This window comes from Haliaeetus albicilla, chromosome 11, assembly GCF_947461875.1.
Source record: "Haliaeetus albicilla chromosome 11, bHalAlb1.1, whole genome shotgun sequence".
NCBI lineage: Eukaryota > Metazoa > Chordata > Aves > Accipitriformes > Accipitridae > Haliaeetus > Haliaeetus albicilla.
In genome coordinates, this window is record NC_091493.1 from 15,574,532 (window position 1) to 15,591,192 (window position 16,661).

General features: G+C 39.2%; 1 long non-coding RNA gene across 1 annotated transcript; it reads right to left on the reverse strand.

Moving 5' to 3' along the window:
• Positions 1–1,183: 1,183 nt before the first annotated feature.
• Positions 1,184–8,635, reverse strand: LOC138687624 (uncharacterized). Its single transcript, XR_011326755.1, has 3 exons — positions 7,476–8,635; positions 6,506–6,551; positions 1,184–2,073 (listed from the first exon to the last, which is right to left on the reverse strand). It is a non-coding gene; the product is annotated as an uncharacterized lncRNA (long non-coding RNA).
• Positions 8,636–16,661: the final 8,026 nt, after the last annotated feature.

Here is a 16,661-nt window from a genome sequence, read left to right on the forward strand (position 1 = left end):
TTGTCACTAGACTGTGGTTGTACAGTATCTGCTAAACATGACCATTGAACAGGTGTGGGCAGTGTATGTGCTGGGTTTATGGCCCTTAACCACCACTTTAGTCATGCACGGCCATGCAGCTGCAGGGATTAGTTGATGAGGCACGTCATGCCTTTACAGTACTGCTTGCTAAACACTAAACCAGAGGGCATCACAGTGCAGTTACACCAGATGGCCTGTATGTTACACATTCAGGGAACACCATAAATGGGAAAGCCAGATTTATATCAAATCGGTTCATTTTCCCAATTGCCTGAATACAATCAGAATGGCCTGGCACATAATATTTTAAAGGAATAAAGAAAGAAAGAACAAAAGGGCATCTTGAAGTGAGAAGAGAAATGTATGTATATACACTCCAGTAGCCAAAATTCAGCTTTCTGAGCATTTTGTAGGGTTGTGGATTTATTTTGTTTTGTTTGGTGGTGGGATATTTGTTGAGCAGCAAAAGCCGATAGTAGGCTCTATCACTGATACGTGCAACTCTCTTAGAGGAATAGGTATGTCGGATAGGTTGGTAGTGCAGATGTAAACCCCCTGCTTCTAATCAATATTGACTTGTGCGGTCTAGCTACAGCTATGTGCTTCATAACTGCTTTGAAAAATTCATAAATCAAATTAATCCTCCAGCCTTGAGCTTTAAGTGTAGAGAACATCACTAGACATGTATTTAAATATAAAGAATATAACAATAATGAAAAAGATATTGTTGGGCACTATAGCAGGTGACAGATAGCCCACCATCTGCACTGTGGGCTGCAGACTACCTCCTAGAGTCACCTAGAGCTAACATGGTCCCTCTTAGTCATGAAGTTAAGCCTTGTCGTGAGGACACTTTTGATCACTCTTTCTCTGTAATACATTATAGGGCTCACAGCCCTGAGCTTTTTGTAGCAAAAGGTTTTGGTAAAGGGCACTGGAACCTGGACGCTGCTTTTTTTGTAAACATGACTAAAGGGCATTTGGGTCATTGAGTCATTCTGGACTAAAGGGCAGTATGTAGTTTTGTTTTTTTCACACACACACACACACATATGTATATCTATATGTACATAAATATACATAAAATAAATACATGTATCTTTCAACTAAATGGCTGTTCACCATACCTGTAACTTGACTAAAGAATTTTTCCCCTTTGGAAAGGTAGCTTGGGCAGGGGTAGGGCGCAGTGAGGGAGCCTCAGTTGAACAGCATATCTCTCTTGGCTAGGTAAGTGCGAGCACCTTAGTGGTGACGTGCACATTGGCATGCAGCTATCCTGTAATGCAGAGCCAAGCTAGCAAGTCCTACACTTACGACAGAAGAGAAGGCAGAAGCAGGATAACTGATGAGTGTGAGGAACTCAAATATCCTAGGACTAAACTGACTGCCAGTGCCACAGTATTTGGCTGCAAGTAGATCCTGTTCCAAACAGGAATATGAAACCACTCTATGACCTGAACAGGTTAAAAAAAAAAAAAAAGATGAGGAGGAAGATGGAAGTAGAGTAACTTGCTATTGAAATGGAAGACATTTCAGCAGCTCCTGCCACCTTATTCTTTTGTAGGTGTATATAAAAGCTGTGATATAACTTGCAATAAAGTATCTATCTGAATAGCCTCATGAAAGCTTGACATTACTGCCTCAAAAGCTGTGTGCCAGGCAGACAAAGGACATGAGCAAATCCTGCTACTCGTATTCAGTGAGACCTCTGTTGTCCTACAGCGCAAGAGATAACTTACTCCTGGACAGAAGGAAACACCCACACTGCCCCAGAATTGTCCTAAGCAAGCTGGGATGTGAGGCACTTACCCGTACGCATCTTGCTCAGGGCACAGGGTGGGTGGAAGAAGGAAGGCTTTGGGCCCAAAACAACAGCATGGTTTCTCATCCAGAGCCCCTTGCTGGGCCTGCTTGCCACCTGGCTTGCTGTTTGCTGGCTCTCTCATGTATAACCACATCTAGAGAGTCTGAGGAAAGGCTGCATGGCTGGGACCTGCACCTCCTTAGCCTGGATTTGCTACCAGAGAGAATTTCTCATGTAATTGCATCCTAAGGAAATAGATAAATTACAAATGTGAGTGAGTGAAATCAAGTGAGAAAAATCTTTACAGTGTATCAGAAGAAAAGGAGTTGTGCATTCATGGTGAGTGTTTGATAAAACTATGCAGGTTTTCATCCTGGCTCTTCCCTCCCTCCCTATGCTCTTCAAGAGTGGTGACTGACAGGGGATTGAAACCTGTTACTATCCCCATCAAGGGACCAAAAGGAGAAAATACAGAAAGTAATAGCCTCATGTCTATCCTCTGTCACTTATCTGTCTTATAGCTTCCTTCTAAGGAGGAACTCCATTTCTGAAGCCAGTGCTTATTCTTAGAATGCAACTGCACTGCCATATGCTGGCCTTTATTGGGTCAATTGCTCTGAATTAATATTCAGACTTTCTTTGTTTTCTGTAATGGTTCTATGTGACCTTTACTCTTTTATACAGCAAGTGAGTTCACTGTGCCTGGCTGTTTTATAAGCTAGCACAAAGATCTAAGACTTCCCAAAAGGCATTATATAGCTAATAAACTCTAGCTGTAAAAGAAAACAGGGAAAGAAAAGCAGGGGCACATAACTAAACAATATCCAAACATAACAAAATGGGAAATAACACAGGCAGATTTCATCAGCAAAGATTTCATGCAGTCTTGGCTAAGTCAGAAGGAACTTTAATTATCTATCCATGAGGTCTTGAAGTATGTGGTGCTTCTGCAGCTAAGCTAGGTCCTAAGCATGATTTCTGGCTATATGTACTTGACTGACCTCTTTAAAAAACACTCCACCTCCCCCCAGGCCTGCAAACACAGATATATATATTATTATAACTTATTTTCAGAACATCCATTATGCAAAAATTTTCATCTACCTCTGGGTGCAATTTGCCTGTTTTTATTTTCTCACTTATTTCCAGCAACTAGACACTAGTGTCCAGTAACCAGACACTTTCAGTCTGCCAAAAAGATCTTACAGTCAGTGGGAGTGTGAGTTCAAAGTGTCCCAGTGGATGTGCTGGAGAGAGATGAATACTCCAGACCACTTTTTTTTTTTATTACTTTATTCAGTTTCCACTTTCTTTTCCTGCTTGGAAGAAGAAACTCTTACTTCCAACATCTTTGTCTTCTTAGTCTCTCCACAAAGGTTTGCAAATCAAACCACAATAAAGACTTGTAAAATAATGCACTGTATTTGAAACTTCTGATTGTTGAGAAACTGTAAATGTATGTATTTTTTTCAGTGTACTCATTTAAGTGTTATCCAGCAAACTCTTCTAGTTAGACGTCAGATACAATACAATATATATTTTGAAATGCATTTATCTCAAGGGACAGTGCAAAACAAATCAGTAAATGTTGGTTTTATCATGGATCAAAGACTTTACATGTAGGCTGCATAATCCACCTGTGCAGGCTGAATTAGGTAGCCCTCCACCCCAGGCCTACAGCTTGAATGCAAAGCTTTTTTAAAAGCCAATACCATAGTGGTTTAATGTTTGGAATTTATGGAAACAAGACTGGTTCTTTTACTTAAAAGATAACTTTGGTGATACCAGTTAAAGCCAAGAAATGCCATGGTTTGCACATACATAATATTTTCCCACTGAAGAAGAGATCACTTCAAATATAACTTTTCCTTAGAATACACTTCCTGAAGTGTGCTGTAAAATTCATTTCCTATCCCCCTACTGCACATGATTAGCCATCTCTGTTGTCTTTTCATAATGCACAAACTTCATTGCTGCTTCTGTAGTATTCTAGTCAGATAATGCAAACTCCCATGCTTTCATCATCTTGTATACGGCCTTAGCTGCAATGGAGAAATAATAAAAATGTGCAAGACAGTGGAATTTAGGGAAACTCAGGAATTCATCAGGTTAGACTACCATATAGTCTCCCACACGATCAATTACTTCTTGAGAAACAGCATTTTACAGAACCAAATCTAAGCAGATTATTAAAATTATTAAATTATTTAAAAACTTATGGACTGACAGTGAAACCTGGAAGGAGAAGAAGAGATGCTTAGGTGTGTAGATAATTACATCTGACAGTGGAGAGGATTAATAAGAGGGGATTTGGAGCTGGGTAATGGAGGAGGTTTGGGTAGCTGGGTAACTCAGTTGTTTGCATGGAAGGCAAGTGTGAAAAATAACCCCTTTGAAATTCACTGATTGCTTCAGCATTCATCTTTCCCTGCAGTGTTGGATCAGTTTCTGCAAGGATACATTACTTCATCACTTTAGGTTCTGCAGATGCTTTCTTGTACTTGGAGTCTGTCCAAAGAATTTGCAGGGAAGATCACAGAACCAAGCAATGAAACTCCTTACAGCCATTTGATTCAATTTGTTGTAGCTGGACTTTCAAGAAATAGTTCTGTTAATGTGTGCTTGAATGCCTGCAGGGTGTTTTGTATGGAAATCATCAGGCTGGGCTTTGTAACACTTTTTTGACTTCTCGAATCTCACTGAAAAGCATTGCTCTGCCCAGGATGACACCAACTGCTTGCCAGGTGCAGAAGCTCTAAGGGAAGGATTATTGTCCTTTCTAGTTTACATTCTTTGTTCAAGTCAATTATCAGCCTCATGCCCCTTGTTAGCTTGCAACTAACAAATCAAAACTGTCTCTATAAACAATGTGAAAATCTATACTTTTTATAAACTATGCTTTTCATCTACCTTCATTAGAAATATCCAAGATACGCCTGGCAATCCCTTTCAGAATGAAAAGGGTCGGGGTACAACATGCCTAACGACAACATGCTTTTCTAATGCAAATAATACCAAATACTAGCAGCAGAACATGCTTAGTTTTATCCCCTCTAACATGTAGCTTAGTTCCATGTGGTAGTGTTAGTACTTGTATTACTACTTCCTACCACTAGGATACACCTGAAGAATACTGATCAGAGTAGCCCTTTGCAAAACACTTCAGCTGGCACAGGATATGAGTCCTGGAAGAAATGGATGTAAACTTTACTCCTATTGCCCCTTTCAAACAGTGTGGTGTGCCACACAGTGACTACTGGAGAGTTTGTATTTGGCCTGGGCTTTGATACAACCACCCCGGCCCCTCCAAAACAAACAACAAAAGTGCTTGTAGTCATGGTAATAGCGGTATCTGCAGTATGATTTGCATAGTTATTAGCCAGAAGTTTTTTTCTATAGAGTCCCTTGTAATCAATTCAGTGCTGTTGGAGGCTGCAGGATCAGCTCGTCATCCTCCAGCAGCTCTCTCATTAATACACCTCTGACCTAGAGGCCTATTCCTAGTGGGACTGAGACTCTCCAGCCAGTTAAATCACCTGTCCCTTGCTATAAATGCTATGAAGACATAATTATAAAGATTAGACTGAGACCATTAATTTAGAGCAAAAATAATACTGTCTGTAAGATCTGAAGATTTCAATGCTCCAGACTGAGCAGCACAATCCTGGTAAAGCTTATGTTGTTGGACAGTGACCTATTGCTGTGTCCAAGTCTCACAGAGCGTATTTCAAAGCTGCAGTTGCTTTCTGTGGACTCTACCATTGTCTCGTTTCATAATACCTTTAGCATGCTTAGTAAGCATGTGGACCATGCTTATCCCAGCAAATAGCAGTTATTTAACATAAACTAACTTTTGAGGATGATTATGAGTCTTGATTGTCTGTGAAGGGAGCCTAATGCAGCTGGATATCTGAGACACTTGAGTTTAGGTGGAATGAATCTATGCTGCATACTCTGTGATGCCTTTATGGAAGACCAGTTCTGAGGTACTGTGATGAAAGACCTTTTCATAAGGTGGATGGCTTGAGGCCACCTTCTTTTACAGCTCACCTATTCAGGAAAATATAATAATTGAAGCACAGAACATGAGCTTATGTTCTAGCAAAGTTATTCTTCAGCTTAGAAATAGGAAGAACCTCTAAAACCTATGATACGTCTATGCTTTCCATGCCTCTGTTCCTCAAAACTTGTGTTTTAGAGTGATTTGCCCAGAATCCTTTAACATGACAAGGAACTCCTTTCTAATGTACATACAGTTCATCCTCTAACAATGTAATTGTTCTGTTGCTGTACATCCACTGGCTTTTTTTTTTGCTAGTCAGATAAAAACATCTGATGATAAATTATGGCCTTTTATCTTGCCCTGTTATGCTACACACTTGAAAATGTAGTTTCATTTACCTTTTTCTTGATCACACAGTTTATTTAAAGGATTCTTACTTGCATGTTCCTGTTCCCTTTTCTCCATCACAGACGTATCATCATCCAAGGAATCAACATAAATAAATTCCTATGGGAATTTTGGCAGTAACTCTACCTGCTTCCCCTTATTTGAAATCTTTACTTAGGTGGGGTCCCACAATATGAATCCACTTAGGAACTCAGCCCATGGGGCATAGCTGAAGGAACAAATCTGTATTCCATGTTTGACTTAAAACTAACCTGAAATTTAATTACCTGAAATCTGCTGCTATTTATTTGGAAAAGCTGGATTTCACATGCTCTGCAGATTAAAAAGAAACAGTTGTAAACCCCCACTTTATGAGACCAACAAAGAAATAAACATTGTTCAAGACAGTTAAGGAAAGGGTGAGAGAAAGGGGAGGCATATGAAGAACACCAGTAGGAAGAGGTGTGTTGGGGATAGTGGTATGGAGAAGAGAGAGTAAATGGCCAAACATTAAAACAGAAAAGCAGAAGTGCTATCTCAGAAAAGTAAAACCAACTGAAAACACAAGGAGGGGGGGGAAACAATGCAAAAGAGTTCAAGATTGGTGCAGAATGATCAGGCCAAAACTAATGAGCTTTTTGTCAGGCTCTAACATCGACAGATCTACCATGTGCTTCAGCAAACTGTGGTTTCTTTCCATAGCAAGGCAGATGACTTTTTATCAGATGTGTCACTTGGTGAAATAATTGCCAGCAATAATGGTGCAATAGCAGCATACTCAGAGCACAATTTATCCATGTCTATTCTATCTTTCAACTTCAAAGCTTCTACTGCCTCACAGATCACATCAAAATGACACCTCTGTCATTAATGACAGTGGTCTAATGCAATACAGAGAAGTCAAATCACTTCTCCAGATAGGCATAATGCTCTCATACAGAAACTAGGCATGTGCATGGGTCCTGACATTCATATTCAGATTTGTATTTATGGGGAAGATGGTGCATTTGCCATACAGATTTATTCATATTTGAAACAGCCTGATTTTATAAAGCACCAAATTCACTAGAATTAGAAAGGAGGGGGGACAAGAGTAGCATGCAGGGATTTAACTAATGCAAAGTGAATGCCTAGATGTGGGAAATTTCCATTTGCACAGCCTACCGCATGGGTTAGCCAGTGTCAGAGGTCAGAGATGTGAGTTGTCTTTAAAGAAACAAACAAACAAACAAACAAATAAAATAAAGATGAACTTACTTTAAATTGCACACACTGTCCTTGTAGGCAAACCCACATATTTTCTGGATCTGGTAACAAACCAAGCTGCTGTGAAGCCCCTCCTGGTGGTCATTAGTCATGTAAAGAAGAAAGCCAGCAAACTGCAGTTCTTAAAAAGAAAGAATTGTATGTTTATAATCCAGGACTGTTTGGAAATTACCATAGAACAATAAATCTCTAACTATGAAAAATATTTCTTTTGCTTTCGTAGTATATATAAACACACATGCAACCAACATTTTGGCAGGAACACCATTTGTTTAGGTTTCATTAAGATGTGTAGTTAAAACCCTTATTAAAAGCATCCATTTCTCACTTCAATGATTAAATTTATTGCCTGAGGGTTAAGTAATGCTTCAGAGGAAAAATGAGGTTTAGGAATATTGTCATATTTTACCAGCTTCTCCAATAGAAGCATGTCCTGTAATGGCTGCTTGGGTGGAGGGTTGAGACTTAACCATAGTGCAGGTTTTCACAGAGTTTTATGTAAAAAAATAGACAATCGAACAAAATAACCAGTGGTCCTCCCCCCCAGCCCCCCTCCAAAAAAAAAAAAAACAAAAGAGGAAAAAAAAAAAAAGCTTCTTTGAAGGGAAAAAGAAAGGCCAGTTATTTTTAACAGATTTTTTTTTTCAATTATTATTGGTATTCCACAAACATAGAACCATAGAATCATTTAGGTTGGAAAAGACCTTTAAGATCTTCAGCTCCAACCGTTAACCTAGTGCTGCCAAGCCCACCACTAAACCATGTCCCTAAGTGCCACATCTACACATCTTTTAAATACCTCCAGGGATGGTGACTCCATCACTCCCCTGAGCAGCCTGTTCCAATGCTTGATAACTCTTTTGGTGAAGAAATTTTTCCTAATAGCCAATCTAGACCTCCCCTGGTGCAACTTGAGGCCATTTCCTCTTGTCCTATCACTTGTTACTTGGGAGAAGAGACCAATAGCCACGTCGTTACAGCCTCCTTTCAGGTAGCTGTAGAGAGCTATAAGGTCTCCCCTCGGCCTCCTTTTCTCCAGGCTAAACAGCCCCAGCTCCCTCAGCCGCTCCTCATAAGACTTGTGCTCCAGGCCCCTCACCAACCTGGTTGCCCTTCTCTGGACATGCTCCAGCAACTCAATGTCTTTCCTGTAGTGAGGGGCCCAAAACTGAACACAGGACTCGAGGTGCGGCCCCACCAGTGCCAAAAACAGGGGAACAACCACCTCCCTGCTGCCGCTGCCCACACTATTTCTGATATAAGCCAGGATGCCATCGGCCTTCTTGGCCACCTGAGCACACTGCTGGCTCATATTCAGCCGGCTGTCAACCAGCACCCCCAGGTCCTTTTCTGCCAGGCAGCTTTCTAGCCACTCTTCCCCAAGCCTGTAGTGTTGCAAGGAAAGGAGAACTTAGTTTAAAAAGATAAATAAAGAAAAGAAATTGAAAAGAAAAAAAGTTTTCAAAACCCATTTTTCAGTTTAAGTGTTTGGATGGTGAAAAGGAAATGTTCTTCCACAGCCATTAGCAGTGTGCTGCCATTTGAATAGTGTATATAATGTAAATTACTGACTGTATGTTAGTGTGCTTTGTTTTGTGTGCTGGTGGCTTTGCCATTTATTGATTATAGGCATATTTGAGCAGCCTAACTTGAAAATCAGTACTGTGGATCAGATTTTGCTCCTAGACCATGATTATGGGCCAGGGGACCATAACACATCCATGAAACTGGGTCATGGGGTGGGGAATTTTACACATGTACGAAGAGGCTGTGTACATTTAAATACAGTGCACTGAAAAATGCAGTGATTATCTAGTGTTTTGTTCCTTTGCTGCATTTTTTTTAATTATTTGTCTTAAAGTTGTCATAGGTAGAAGACAGCAGAATGATTGACACCCCTCCAGTTCCCACTACCCTCTTCAGCAATGGAAACAAGTTTCAAGCAGCGTCAGTACTTGTTTCCTCACTACTGGGTAAACCAGAAGGAGGTGGACCACATATATGCCCACTCAGACATATACATATGTGTACATATATACACATAAAGTGAAAGTAGTATGTAATTTCATACAGGTTCTCAAACAGCAAGGAAATTCAGTAGCTTGATAAAGAAGAGAGAAAACAGAAACTAGCAACACAGTGTGAAAAGTTAATTGTTGGCCCCTGGAGCAGGGACTGGGATCCTGTTAGAGTCTGGGACTGTTAGAGTCACTTTCAGTAGTAATTACCTAAGTTAGGGACCATTATATGTAAGCAGGTGAAATTATGAAGCTCAGAGTGCGAGTTTAGTAAAGGGTGACATCAGAGGAGGGAGGGAGGAAGGGAACAATGGCAGCTCACTTGGGATAAGGAGGAGGGAATCGTGGTTTGGGTTTTTTTAAGAAATAAGGATTAAATACATGTGAAATCTGTGGCTGGGAAGCTGGGGAGATAAAGAATGACTGAGCTTAGGGTGAAGTCATCTTTAAAAGGTAGCTATGTGAAAAGAAAACTGGAGATAAACTGTGGATGGATGATGCAAATGGAGCGGTCAGTCTGGCAGTATTCGTTCGTATTATATTGTGTCTTGCCAGATATTGTTTTGCACTGTATGAAGACCTGTTTCATTCTCAGTCTTTGTAAACAATTTATTTCTTCAAATAAATAGATGTTTCCATATATCTTCTTCAGCATTAGTGACACAATTTAGTTCTTCATTAACTTCACACTTTCTTCATTTTCTATACCAGTTGTCAGCCAGAGTACTGAGGAAGCACTAGGATATATTAAGGTTGGGGTTTTTGTTTGAGTAATACTCTTACTTTCAAACCAGCTTATTTATGCAATAATTTTTATCAAGTGTTAATTTTGCATTCTGCTTGTACTTAAGTTACCCCTTTTGCATTAATTTATGTCCATGACCACAGACCCTTTCCTCCCCCTCCCAGAAGTCCAATTTCACTCATGTTACCATATAAAAGTTGGAATCAGCTCTTTTCTTTTTCTATGCATAGGTTCCCCTCTGTCAGAAATAGCTCCCAGTTGTGCTCTGAGAAGTGGGCAGAGCAGGTTTCTCCAGAGTTGTCATGACCATTATTTTGCTGTCAGTCAGCAAGAATTTTTGGAGGTAATTTTTTTTTCTTAATCTGAGGTACAATTGTAATGTAAAATGACTGTCTTGGCTTTCCTTTTGTTTTGTTACTTGTTTATTTCATTTTTTTGCCTCAGTTAGCTTGCCTTCTATCCTAATTTTTTCATACCCATTTCTTCAGGAAGTACCACCAAAGCAGGCAGCTGGAGTTGCAACAGAGGTCTTTTCTGAGCATTTTCAGAAACCACAGGGTGGTAAGGTTTTTTTCTGACTCAGGATGCAGCATTAACATACAAGTCCTTCTTTCTTTCCAGTATCTGTTATCATATTGCTGAGAACTAATGGAAAGATTTCCATACAGACCTGCTGGGAAACACCCCTAAACAATGCTGTCTCCAAGGAAATACAAAATTCCTTGGAATTCTCCATAAAGACCTGCCCTCTTGTGCCTCTTGTTCTAGCTAACTGTCACCAAGCAGACTGAGCCTGAAACAAGAGGCCACACATAAAAGCATTAAGTAAAGGTCTTAAATTGTTTTACCTTTGGTTTAATTTATTTAGAGAGCCCTGATCACCTAAACCCTCTCTTTTTCTCACAGGTCAAGAATGGCACATGAGGAATTACTGGAAGTTTCTCCCACCTACCCTGCCGACATGGTTCATCTCTTACCCATAGTGAATGTTGTCTAAGGCCAAAGCAATAATTTTGCTCTGTTTGGTGTTCGTACTCAGAGTTTCTAATTTAACCTTCATACGCTCCCACACACTGACATGGCATTGTTATAACATTCTTTCAGTTCCAACTGGATTGTGCTGGCCAGCACAATTCAGTATCAGTTCTCACACCATTTGTGAAATAGTGGTGGTTTTCCATCCATCATTAGCATCCTGTGTAAATGCTGAGTAGTAAACTTAAAGGGAAAAATCTGTCTTCCCACACCCATGCCTTGTACCTATCATAAAATGATTTTCCTGTTTGTTTATATATATAAATAATATCTATATTTGCATTTTTTAACACAGAAAATTTTTACTTATATAGACAATGACAAGAATCCAATTGCAGGTTTTCTATAAATTTTCAGCAGGAAGTTCTCTGGATAATGATTATCTTAAAATACCCTACAGTTTTAATGCACAAAAATTGCTTTCCAAAGAAGAGAAATAATCAACAGGACTACCGTTTTTTCCTCATTAAAATTCATAACATTCTGGCTAAACCTGTGTAATAAATTCAAAATCTCTTGTCTTGAGAGACATTGAAACAATGTGGAAAAAGTATTTTGAGTTTTGTACAGAAAAATTTTCATTTGGTACTCTCAAGTATTCTGCTCAAGTACCCTCAAATACAGAAACTGAGGAATAAGGCCATGATCTGAAACGCTGGGGAGGCCAGAGAACATCTGTCTGTCCCTTAGGGCAGAATTCAGACCATTGCTGGACTCCTTACACAGAGTCTCTGGGTTTTTTTGTATTACCATTTGACTAGACTTCAGCAGCTTCTGTGTATTTTGTTCAATTTTTTATATTTATGCATGCAAAGACCCGCTCTTGTAGAATAAAATGGAGATTTAATGACCCACCATCCTTTTGACTGTGAGTTCGGTTCCCCTGTAGGTCAGGAAATTCTGTACAAACTGCACATCAGAGGTGACTTACATGAAACTGTCTCTCTGTGTATTCACCCTTATTTATGCTTACTGCATTTCTACTGTTCCTTCAAGCATTAAATGTTGAGGTTTGTTCAAAGGAGTGACCATCAGTAGCTGCTGAAACAAGTGTATTTTTCTATATTTCAGGTTCTGGATTACATTTATATTAAAAGATCACTGTGCAAAAAAACCCACTAGACGCAAGTTCTTCACAGTAGTAAGCATAGAAATGTTTTTCTCCTCATGATGACTTTGTAAGAAGAAATACTTCTAAAACCTCTGCCCTGTAATCATCCAAGGACCCTAACTAAAAAGCACTTTTAGACAGTGCAAAGATATAATAGTCCCAAGATGAATCTGCCCTACAGTTCCATTTTCTGCCATACAAACGTTTGGGAGCTTATCATTGAAGCCACATTAGTCTTGATTTAAGGTCTTTTGACACATTATTACAGCACACTGCCATCACTTCACACCTGCCATTCTGTCAGTCAGAAGAGAGGGAGGGGAAACAATTTTGATGTCAATCAGCAAATCCTTTGGGAGGTGTAACCTGTTAAGACATATTACCCTTTGCCCATTGTGATTTACAGGCTTTGAATTTAAAGGACATATGCCAGAAATAATTAAAGATTAATCTTTATTGTACTCACTTATGAATGAAGGCATTCAGCACCACAAGCACATTTATATTGTCCGGAAGAAGAAAGAGAAAGAGGAGCTGAGTGTGGTACTACTACTCTTTCCATTTCTGTTAATCAATTGTTCTGGCTGAATGTTAAAATCCTCTGCTCTCAAGGAGCAAATATTTAGAACAGTGGCTATAACTATTACACTTGTAGTAATGTCCTAGCAAAGTACAGATGATTCCAGCATGATGCAAGGTCCATAACGTTGTTTATGAATCAAGACATTCTTTAAAAATAGAAACAATTACATGAAATGATTGAAAAAAAAAATCTAGCAAAATAAATAAATAAAAAAATTAATTCTGTCCCATACATTTTAGTGGCTACAAAAACCAGTCTCAGCCTGGAGAATTACAACTTACATGGGCATGGCTTTGGATCACCTTGCAACTATTCTGTTGTAATTTACTCAGAGGCATCAAAGGAATGAAGTCAACCTCAAAATCTGAACTTAGGACCTCAATCCTGAGCTGAAGGAGACTTCCCCCCCCAAGCTAAGTTTTCAGAATGACACAGAAGAAAAGAAGCATTTACACAGCCTACTTGTTACTGTTCACAACTCATCTCTGGAAAGAACATCTTGTCCTTAGACTGACCTTAGAGCTACAAGCTAAAGGAAATAGCTACAAAATGAGAATAGCTATGGAGTAAATAAAACAACAGGCAGGGACTATATAGCCCAGAGAGAACTAAAATAAAAAAAAAATTAATTATATTGTAAATTTTTTTACACTATTGCACTGTATTACTATACATACAGCTTGTTTGGTCTAGAAACGGGATGGAATTGTGGAAGCTTTGTCTTGCAGTTGCCACCACATATTACCAAATTACTACTGGGGAGAACAGTTTTGGTAGCTAATGTGAAAAAACTTTAGGCACATTGTTCAATAGGCAAACCCTATGTCATTAACTCATCATCACTGAACTAGGACAAGAGATATTCCTTTCCTTTAAGGAAACATGCTCTTTTCTACATCTTCTTCCTGCCTTACCTCCCTCATTAAACACACACACACACTTATGCACTGGAAGAGACAAGGTGGAGTTAGGGAGAAGAAAGCAATTGCTCTCAGCTGTGCTGCAGACCTTTAAGGACTAATAATACATCACCCTCATAGAGAAGCAAATACAATGTGGCATGTTCTGCTGATAGATAGTGTGGGTATCAAGATCACACAGGTGATTAGGAGACACATAGTACCCTCCATTTGTATTCACAAATCATTTTCATCAGGAGGGTAGAGATTCACATGTGCACAAAAGCATTATGCACACATTTGTTTATTAATTTGATCTTATTGAATGGAAGGGCTAAATTATTTTTAATTGGTGGTAGTGACAAAGGTGTGCATGGTAGCTGTTAATTTTCCATTTCCCAAAATATGGAATCATCTTTCATATGAAAGACTATGCCTTCTCAGCTCTCATAATTTAAAGAGGTACTCTGAGGAGGGTGGCAAGTTGAAAGACAGGGAAGTAGGACTGGGAGGTGGATGGTGATTTACCATTTTTATACAGAGGAAGGAAGAAAACAAGTGCTTCTTCAGCATCTGTCTCCCCTCCCCTTTAAATAAGCCATCTGTCTGACTAGATACACTCTGCCCCTTCTCCCATTTTCATGGTACCCGAGCTCCTCTAGCTAATGCATTTTCCCCCATCTGCACTGCTTTCTGCTCTCTCTGGAGGTGGCTCAAACATGACCATGTCAGCCAGTCCTTTTGCCTCAGATTCAGCTTGCTGTGACATTTGTTAACTTAACATACAACATCAGCAACTGTCCCTTGACTGTAAGCTACAGTGGAAGTAAAAAAATAGTACACCAGTTTTTACACAGGAAGCCAAGACTTTCTAGGACAGGCCAGAATTGCTGATTTCAGGAAATATCAGCACTCACAGCCACACATAAACCAGAAGCTGAATAACTATATCTAATACAAGAACAAAATACTATAAGCAGTGTTTTATCTCATATTTTTTGGTAATAATAACATAAAGAAGCTGTGTGTTTCCAGCTGGCAGCTGATAGCCAATTCTGCTTTTACTTTCATAGGTGTAAAGTAACACTGTCAATGGAGTAAAGCTGGTAGAAAATGTGATTTGAATCAGTCTCCTAGTTTGAAGCTGCTTGGACTAGAACCTTGTCAGCCTGGAAGACTGTCGAATATGCTGTGACATTTAATCAACTGTTTGACTACAGGCTCACCTCTAGTGTCTGTGGTGAAGTGAACATGATTTGCCTCACCTTGCTTCACATCACACATCACTTTTCAGTGCAATGCTGTAGAGAGCTGGGTTATAGCCTCCCCCCCCAAAAAAAGGAACACAGTAACAGAGGTCAGCTACAGTCATGAATTTTATGAAAGGTTTGCTGGGAAACCACATTAAATGGCAACATCAGTCCATACATCAGCTCTGCAATGCTCTTATTCCAAGACTCTGCAGCTGAGTGATTTGCAATGTACTTGCATTTCATGGCCATCATTTTCAAGCAATGTCATTTGCATTGGTATCAGACACTTCAGCTGCACCAGAATCCATCCAGCTATTCTTGATAAATTTCTTTCAAGAAAAAATCTTCACCAGAAACACACTCCCAGGATCCCCAGACTCCAATCGTAGGAAGCTTTGGATATAAAACCAAGCACAGACACTTCAAAATACAATAGAGGCTGGAGAGGAAAAGCTGAGAACAAAATTACTATCCCAGGATTCAGAAATGTAACAACTTTGGATTGAGAAATGAAACAGGACAATTTCCTTGTATTTACTGTTTGGACTAACCTATCCTTCATTTAGAGCAACCTAGCAAAATCATGCAAAACAAACACTCATACCTCTGAACACTGATCCTCCCAAAAATCTCTATCACTGTCCCAACCCAAAGAAGCATATATTTTAAGCAAACAAGCAAATACTGTCTATCCAGTATTATTATTTCTGTATATAAACCTCTAGATCAGAGGCTCACTACATTAGCATCCATGTGCACATAAAACAGAAGACTAGATCTAGCGGAACTTACCCTATGTTCAGCTGTTGCTGTGTTCCTAATATTGCCATTTATGATACAGAGGCATTCAATTAAAATGACGACGTCCACAGGATGCTATTAAAGCATAAGATGAGGCCTGTATCATCGATACGGCAAATATAACGCTTTGTTAATTTTTTGAAGGAAAATCAACACTAGTGACTTTTTTCCCCAAGAATATTTTTTTCCAGCAATAATATTGCCTTCATTCCCATCATGATACTATATATTTTCTTCTGTGTTGAATCCTATTATTGATATTGGATGCTAGTAGAAGTTTTAGTATTCAAAATATTCAGTTGCAGAAGTAATGTTATGTCAACCACATCACAGATCCACTAAACTTGTCAATATACAAATGATCTAAACCAACACAACTCTTAGTCCCTTCTGAGAAAGGGGTTACTCAAAAAAGTAACAATAAACACTTAAAATTGTAACAAGTTGTGGTAACATTACCACATCATGGAAAGAGTTTCTATCACCATGAGTAAACTTAATGAAAGTCTAATAAAAGTAGTACTCCTACCAGAACGTCTCAAAGTGCTAGACATTAGGCTGTAATCTTTATGGAGATCTTTCTTGCATCTTGGAAACTGTCTTTACTGGCATATTCAAGAGGGTTCTCCATGAGATTTGCTATGTACCTTACAGACAAACTCATTATTTTAACTACAGACCATGATGTATCTACTGGTCGTGTTCATTTTAGACCTGTTCTTCATGCTACAA